Source organism: Palaemon carinicauda, chromosome 5 (genome assembly GCF_036898095.1).
Source record: "Palaemon carinicauda isolate YSFRI2023 chromosome 5, ASM3689809v2, whole genome shotgun sequence".
In the NCBI taxonomy this organism is placed as follows: domain Eukaryota; kingdom Metazoa; phylum Arthropoda; class Malacostraca; order Decapoda; family Palaemonidae; genus Palaemon; species Palaemon carinicauda.
The window spans coordinates 120,333,786-120,343,193 of NC_090729.1; positions in this window are offsets into that span (position 1 = coordinate 120,333,786).

Here is a 9,408-nt window from a genome sequence, read left to right on the forward strand (position 1 = left end):
GTAAATATCAACCACAAGGACATTTTGATGTCAAATTCTACCCTTAGAAATGTATATCCGCTTGAAATTCATAAATGCTTCTTACTGGGCAAGGATTCGAACCTAAGCCTCTTGAATCAAAACAAATGCCTGCAAAGGGTGTTATTTTATTTCTCTTTAGGCTTGTTGTCAGCCTGTTTGACCTGTATTACCTGAAGTGATAGATCTTAGCTATTAGCTAGTTTAGGTTTGACATTCCCTGGACAGCTATTTTTTGTTCCAAAAGAGTAGCAGTAACACTTTCTTTAATTGGGTACAGTTTATTCTCATCAATTCGTGGCATTTTTAAAATAGTGTGGAGTTATTGATAATACGATGCTATGAATGCAAATCTCACAGCTAGTAATTATTTGCATAGTTTATCAATATATGGTAGAGATTATTTAACTTTGGAATCATTTATTAATACAATATATAGCTTATTTATACCTATTCATAAACTATAATTAATTTTATTTGATATCTTAATAAACAGTAATGCACATTGAAAAACATGTGTACATTCTTGTCATTCATTTAGCGTTCATAATCGGTTTAAATTGGTATTGATATTAAAAAAAAAGTCCATTTAAGAGACCATCAATCGGAATTAGCCCCTATGGCACTAGAAAACTATGTAATATGAATAGATATTTTGCGACTAAAATAAATACATACATACATACATACATATACCAAGGCCCTTCCCCCAATTTTGGGGGGTAGCCGACATCAACAAAGAAACAAAATGGGACCTCTACTCTCTACGTTCCTCCCAGCCTAACAAGGGACTCAGCTGAGGAAGGGCAGTGAATGGTGGAATGAAGGAGTGAAGGTAAAAGTGAAAGAGAAAAAGAGGGCTTTTGAAGAATGGCTGCAGAATAATAGTATAGAGAAGTATGAAAAATATAAAGAGAAAAATTTTGGTCTCTCTCTCTCTCTCTCTCTCTCTCTCTCTCTCTCTCTCTCTCTCTCTCTCTCTCTCTCTCTCTCTCTCTCTCTCTCTCTCTCTCCAGATTGTATATGTGAAAATGAGAGTGGTGAGAGACTGGTAGATATGTGTGTTGAGCAAGAGATGGTGATAAGTAATAGCTTTTTCAAAAAGAAAGATAAAATAAGTATACATGGGTAAGAGTGGCAAATGGAAGTAGTAGTAGAAAGGGCATTAATGGATTATGTGTTGATAACTAAAAGAATGTTTGGAAGATTGAAAGACGTGCACGTGTTTAGGGGTATGGCTAACGGTATGTCTGATCATTTTTTGGTGGAAGGAAAATTTGTTGTAGCAAAAGAATGGGGGAATAGAGTAGGTGGATGTAAAAGGGAGGTAGTGAGGGTTGAAGAGCTAATAAAACCGGGGTAAAAAGTAAATATCAGGAAAGGTTGAAAATGATATATGACGAAGTGAAAGTAAGAGAAACTGGCAATTTAGAGGAGGAGTGGAAGTTAGTAAAAGAAAATTTTGTTGGGATTGCAAGTGATGTGTGTGGAAAGAAGGTTGTTGGAGGCAGCATGAGGAAGGGCAGTGAATGGTGGAATGAAGGAGTGAAGGTAAAAGTGGAAGAGAAAAAGAGGGCTTTTGAAGAATGGCTGCAGAGTAATAGTATAGAGAAGTATGAAAAATATAAAGAGAAAAATGTGGAAGTAAAGCGCAAGGTACGTGAGGCAAAGAGGGCAGCTGACCTGAGGTGGGGTCAGGGATTGGGTCATTCATATGAAGAGAATAAGAAGTAGTTTTGGAAAGAAGTGAAGAGAGTAAGGAAGGCTGGCTCAAGAATTGAAGAGACAGTGAAAAATGGAAATGGAAGGTTGTTAAAAGGAGAGGAGGCAAGGAAAAGATGGGCGGAATATTTTGAAAGTTTACTGAATGTTGAGGATAATAGGGAGGCAGATATAATTGCTGTTGCAGGTGTTGAGGTGCCAGTGATGGGAGATGAGAATGAGAGAGAGATTACAATAGATGAAGTGAGGAGAGCACTAGATGAAACGAGAGTAGGAAAAGCATCTGGTATGGATGGTGTGAGAGCTGAGATGTTGAAGGAGGTGGGTGTGACTGTACTTGAATGGTTGGTGAGATTGTTTAATATTTGTTTTGTGTTGTCAATGGTACCAGTAGATTGGGTTTGTGCATGTATTGTACCACTATATAAGGATAAGGGAGATGTGCATGAGTGTTGTAATTCAAGAGGTATTAGTTTGTTAAGCGTAGTTGGAAAAGTGTATGATAGAGTAATGAGTAATAGGATCAAGGATAAAACAGAGAATGCAATCTTAGAAATACAGGGTGGTTTTAGAGGAGGTAGGGGTTGTATGAATCAGATTTTTACAGTAAGGCAGATATGCGAGAAATATTTATCAAAAGGTAAGGAGGTGTATGTTGCGTTTATGGATCTGGAAAAAGCGTATGATAGAGTTGATAGGGAAGCAATGTGGAATGTGATGAGGTTATATGGAGTTGGTGGAAGGTTGTTGCAAAGCAGTGAAAAGTTTCTACGAAGGTAGTAAAGCATGTGTTAGGATAGGAAATGAAGTAAGTGATTGGTTTCCGGTGAGAGTGGGGCTGAGACAGGGATGTGTGATGTCGCCGTGGTTGTTTAACTTGTATGTTGGAGTGGTGAGAGAGGTGAATACTCGAGTGCTTGGACGAGGATTAAAACTGGTAGACGAGAATGACCATGAATGGGAGGTAAATCAGTTTTTGTTTGCAGATGATACTGTACTGGTTGCAGACACAGAAGAGAAGCTTGGACGATTAGTGACAGAATTTGGAAGTGTGTGTGAGAGAAGGAAGTTGAGAGTTAATGTGGGTAAGAGTAAGGTTATGAAATATACGAGAAGGGAAGGTGGTGCAAGGTTGAATGCCATGTTGAATGGAGAGTTACTTGAGGAGGAGGATCAGTTTAAGTACTTGGGGTCTGTTGTTGTAGTAAATGGTGGAGTGGAAGCAGATGTACGTCAGAGAGTGAATGAAGGTTGCAAAGTGTTGGGGGCAGTTAAGGGAGTAGTAAAAAATAGAGGGTTGGGCATGAATGTAAAGAGGGTTCTATATGAGAAAGTGATTGTACCAACTGTGATGTATGGATCGGAGTTGTGGGGAATGAAAGTGATGGAGAGACAGAAATTGAATGTGTTTGAGATGAAGTGTCAAAGGAGTATGGCTGGTGTATCTCGAGTAGATAGAGTTAGGAACGAAGTGGTGAGGGTGAGAACGGGTGTAAGAAATGAGTTCGCAGCTAGAGTGGATATGAATGTGTTGATGTGGTTTGGCCATGTTGAGAGAATGGAAAATGGCTGTCTGCTAAAGAAGGTGATGAATGCAAGAGTTGATGGGAGAAGTACGAGAGGAAGGCCAAGGTTTGGGTGGATGGATAGAGTGAAGGAAGCTCTAGGTGATAGGAGGATAGATGTGAGCGAGGCAAGAGAGCGTGCTAGAAATAGGAATGAAGGGCGAGCGATTGTGACGCAGTTCCGGTAGGCCCTGCTGCTTCCTCCGATGCCTTAGATGACCGCGAAGGTAGCAGCAGTAGGGGATTCAGCATTATGAAGCTTCATCTGTGGTGGATAATGTGGGAGGGTGGGCTGTGACACCCTAGCAGTACCAGCTGAACTCGGTTGAGTCCCTTGTTAGGCTGGGAGGAACGTAGAGAGTAGAGGTCCCCTTTTTGTTTTTGTTTCTTTGTTGATGTCGGCTACCCCCCAAAATTAGGGGAAGGGCCTTGGTATATGTATGTATGTATGTATTTTGGTCGCACCCAAAGATTTGATAGAGGTGTACGGTTAGCTTTACCTAATTACCAAAGGGTATTATTGGTAATGAGTAAAATATCTCTCTCTCTCTCTCTCTCTCTCTCTCTCTCTCTCTCTCTCTCTCTCTCTCTCATTTTTTAAAAATGTATATATTAGTTTCCTATATGTGTTCATCTAGTTTTCTTCAATATATTTTATAGCATAGAAAATGTGAATGCTCCAGATTGTATACTATTATATTTTATCTATTGAATGAACCCGGAATCTTATTTCCATTCATATTGTGATTAATCGTTGTATTTTTTTTATTTATAAACCTTTTCAGACCTGAATACATAAGTGGTAACTATAAATTTACAAAGAATTAAATTTAAGTAATACACTGGGCAAAGAAAGTGAGGAAACAGAGCTTGAGATTTGTTAACATAAAAAGTTCTCTTTGTTTGTTTCATAAATAGTAGGGCCCACTCTCTCTCCCTCATTGTTATTTGTTGAGTTTTTTTATCATAGTTACTGGGCCCAGTTCGATAGAAAGAAAAATTCTACAAGCTACTTCGTGTGCACGAAACGTACCCAAATACTAAGCTATATGGCTTGCCGTGTTTTTCAAATCGTTTTGATGTTTATGGGCTTATTTTAAGATCGAAAACTCAACAAGTTAATTTTTTTAGGTTTTAGTTTATATGCCAAACTCTTGATAAATTTAAATGCAGATTTTAGAATGTCTAGTTTTGATGTTTCAAATTCAGAGATAATTGTAGTTTAATTACATTTATGTATACAAATATACCTCATTAATTCAACAAGCAGGTATCCTGTTGCTGAAGAAGGATCCTATATAAACTCTTGTTACGTTAGTTTTCTGAAAACTTTTTTTTAAATTGCTCTGCAAAAATTAAAGGACTTCTATGTCTGATAGTGTTCACGTGGATTTTGAGTTGGCATGGAAAGGAAGGAAAGGTCTGGTATCAGAACAACAGCAATTATAAACCTATTGAAGGTCGTGTAACCATAAAGTCTTAATTTTTTGGATGAGTTTCTCTAAACAACTACTTTCTTCAATTTGATAATGTGTGTGTGTTTCTATTAAAAGCAAACTTGGTAAACTTTCCAAAGTTGCATAGGGAAGAAACTGCCTCTCTCTCTCTCTCTCTCTCTCTCTCTCTCTCTCTCTCTCTCTCTCTCTCTCTCTCTCTCTCTCTCCTCTCTCTCTCTCTCTCTCTCTTTAATTGTAATGTATTTAGTTAAGTTACATTCTATAATTTCACGATATACTCTACTAGTACCTTTTATTCTAACCATTTTATCCCTTTTATCCAAGCCCTGCTTTTAAAGGCATCAATAGTGGACTATGATTGCATAAGGTTTGACTGATAGAAGGTCTTGAATTAGGGTCGTTGCCATTACTTCTTAAGAAGATTCCTTTTTTGCTGTTGTCCATAAATAATTGTATTTTCATGCCTTTCAAAAGCTTACCGTATGATCTGTTATTACCTTATTTTTGAGACAGACAGACAGACAGGCAGTCAGGGAGGGGTGAGGGTTGTGAAGTAGCCAAATTACGTATAATGGTGCAGTAAGGTCGAATCAGGACCCTCTTAGAATGAATGGGTCTTAGGTCAAGTTTTCTTCTGCCTATTTATTGTTGAAGGATGAATTTGTCGAAAGCCATTGTAATTCCAGGTTGTAAGTCTTCAAGATAGTAGAAATGTACAGGTTAGTTTGAGCTTAGTGAAAAAGGATTCGAATGACAGGAAACGGTGAATGACAAATGGGGATTTCAGATTGTGTCTTATTAGGCTTGTACAAAAGTACAGGCTACTTTAAGCTTAATGAACAATTATGTAAGTAACAGGAAAATTATAAATCGTGAAAATATAATAACACAAATTTTACGCACTTTTTATAACCCCCCCCCCCCCTCCCTGAGTGAGTCAGGTCTTGTAGATTCATGGGCCCATTTGGTTAGGTAATGTTCAGTAAATCTCCTTTTATTAATTATAATGTTCCCTGAGAATAATCTGGTCATGGAAGCCTCGTCTTTTTCCTTGCCGGAAGCGATGTCGATTAGATAAGTGGAAACTATGGAACGTGGCATTTCTTACGGGCCATAAACTTATATACAAGCATACTGCTCCAATAATCAAGTTACAGCTTGGTTTATAATACGAAATAGGAAATGTGCTAGTATTTGAAAGTCGTGTACTGTTGATTAGTGAATAGTTATAACTGTTATTTGATTACAGAAGTGTTTGGTTCAATAGTTATTTGGTCTTGGTTCTTAGTTGGCCAGTATGAGCAATGGAAATCTCTTTTAGTATAAGCAATGGAAATGTTTTTAGAGTGCCCAAAATACTTTTGATTCGATGTAGCCTTCCTGCAATTTCTTATTTTTATATCCAGTTTAATCTCTTTCCGTTTTCCTTTCATTGATTGGATGGATTTCGCGTATAGTGTATAATTACGAGGTCAATTTGTTAAATACCAGGTGACTAACAGGTATTATGGAGGTGGTCTTTGCGTGTTAGAAGCCAGGTTTGCATTGACTTGAAAACCCACTTTTTAATCATCTTAAAAGAAAACCAAATTAAAATCTATGCTTATTTTAATCGTTCAAGAAATTGCCACAGAAATGTACTGAAAACTGTCAGTTGGTCTCGAAGTAATTTTCACGATCTTGAACACATTCTACAGTAGAACACTGCGATTTGAATGTTTTTTTAATATTCCCATCTAATAAAGTCTTCTAGATATGTAAACATAAGACTGTTAGTACTGCAATAGTCTTTGGGGCTGTTTATTTAATTTTACCAACACAAACATTGTCTGAAACTGTCATTGATCGTGTAATTAATTCTCTCTCTCTCTCTCTCTCTCTCTCTCTCTCTCTCTCTCTCTCTCTCTCACACCACACACACACACACCACACACACACACACCACACACACACACACCACACACACACACACCACACACACACACACACACCACACACACACACACCACACACACACCACACACACACACACCACACGCGCACACACACACACACACACACGCAATGTCCTTCGCATTTAAATTGTGAATTCCTGAAGCATTTCTTCTATGTGAGCTACTAATGTGTAAAACCTCTTACCAAATTGTAGTGTTCAGAACTTCGCAAAAAATACTGCACTTTTCTAAGAATTTCTGGTTTTAATCACTCTCTCTCTCTCTCTCTCTCTCTCTCTCTCTAGCTTTGTGTTTAGAGTTCGTTCACTGTGCTGGCCTCTGACCTCCCTCTACGTGGCTACTCCTACTAGACTTTTGAAATGTTGCAAGTTTCTAGGATTTTGTACTGTACTGCCTTTATTATATTTATTATTATTATTATTACTAACTAAGCTACAACCCTAGTTGGAAAAGCAGGATGCTATAAGCCCGGAGGCTCCAACAGGGAAATTAGCCCAGTGAGGAAAGGAAAAAAGGAAAATAGAATATTCTAAGAAGAGTAACAATATCAAAATAAATATCTCCGATATAAACTATAAAAATTTTGGTATATACTCTCAATAGTATATAGATTTAGCTTACTTTTAGCAACCTTGTGAAATAGCTTTGGAATACTCACCCTCTCGGTATGGATAATCTATAGTCCATTTCTTTTAGTGATGCATATTTGCACCGACTCGCAGCGGTGCCCTTTTAGCTCGTAAAAGTTTCCTGATTGCTGATTGGTTAAAATTGTCGTCCAACCAATCAGCGATCGGGAAACTTTTCCGAGCTAAAAGGGCATCGCTGCGAATCGGTGCAAATCTGCATCGCTAAAAGAAATTGACTATAGTTGATGCTTTTTGTCAATTATGAATTGCTTGTAATTTCATATTCCAACAACTGTCATGGTCTGCGATTTTTTTTTTCCAATAAATCGAATTCCCAACGTCAAAAGTTCAAACTTGCAGCAAATGTTTTTATGTTGAACAGCCTGACTTAAGTGTGTCTTATCTTTAATATGAAATAGCTTTTAATAGTTAATGTTTTTAAAGTATTTCATTTTAATTCTTCAGTAATTCTTACATCGTTTATTTATTTCCTTTCCTCACCGGGCTTGTTTCCCTGTTGGAGCCTTGGGCTTATAGCATTTTGTTTTTCCAACTATTGTTGTAGCTTAGCTGGTAATAATAATAATAATAATAATAATAATAATAATAATAATAATAATAATAATAATAATAATAATGTTTTTAATAAAATGAAATAGCCTCGAACTTATATTTCTGGGTTGATATTCCCGATTTTGATAGTTTTCTTGCACGGTTGATGTGGATGTAAAAATTCAAATAGTCCATTGGTATTCCAGCCCCCTATTTGAAATATCGTCGTTGCGTGATGTAGAGGTATTTGATTAATTGTTTTAGACAATGGTGGATTTGTAATGCATAAGAAATTTTTTTTTAGCTATGTAGTGTTTATGAACAATCCCTCTTCTGTTCTGGTAATCAAGTTGTCATCGTTGTCTCGTTGTCTCCATTGCATCTACTAAACAAAACAAAAAAAAGGTGTTTTGGGGTCAATATTGAGTAAGTCTCTATTAGTCAGTCTCTCTCTCTCTCTCGTAACCTATTGAAAACTGCCAACAATTGAGCGTATTTTTAAGGAACAGTTTTTCATGCATTGATACCATTATGAAATTCAACTGTAATGAGAATTTTCAAAGTCTGCTCTTTTGAGTGGTCATGATTTATCCATTCTCTCTCGTAACTAGACTTCTGAAATGGTTCAAGTTTATTGATCTTATTTTTTCTTGAGGGGGTGGAAGTTTGCTACCCAACCTCATATAGGGTACTTTACTTTATGGGCTCTTTTTCTGCTCCTATACAGCAAGGGAACACTGCTCTCTACAGGACCTTCACAGTCTTTGTATCATGTTCGTTTGAAAACATTCAACATTTCACACCGTATATTGCTCGTTTATAGTTAAATCGACACCATCGAAGCACTCACAGAACAGGAAAGTCTTCAGTTTCCTCTTGAAAGCCTTAATATCTTCAAAGTTTCGGATGTCTCGTTGATTTGATTGATTTAAAGTTTTCAGGCATCCTGACATCTAAGGTCATTGACACCGGTTTGGATGTCTCGTGGGAGCTTATTGTATAGGGAGTTTTTAAATGATTTATTGTGTTCTTATGTTAATCTAGTAACTGGAGTTTCTTCAATTACCTTCGTTTATTCCTGATTGAGTTTGAGGATCCTACCTTTTAGGTTTCATATAAACACTATTGGCGAAGCAGCTCTTGATATTGTATGTGATTTTTTTTTCCGTTTAGGGTTGTGGTGGTCTGTTGGCAACATCCATGCCTGGTGGATCACCAGATTGGAATTAGTCCCGCTGAAACTCGTTAGTTCCTTTAGTGTCTGCAACCTGACCATCTTTGTGAGCTAAGGATGGAGGGGGGTTGGAGAGCTTATTGGTCTACTTGCCGAGTCATCAGCAGCCATTGCTTGGCCCTCCCTGGTCCTAAAGGGGGGGGGGGAGGAGAGTGTCTTGGGCGCTGATCATATGTATATATGGTCAAATCTCAGGGACATTGTTCTCCTTGCCAGGCCAATATCAGTGTCCCTTGCCTATGCCATTCATGAGAGGCCTTTAAACGTCAAAATAAT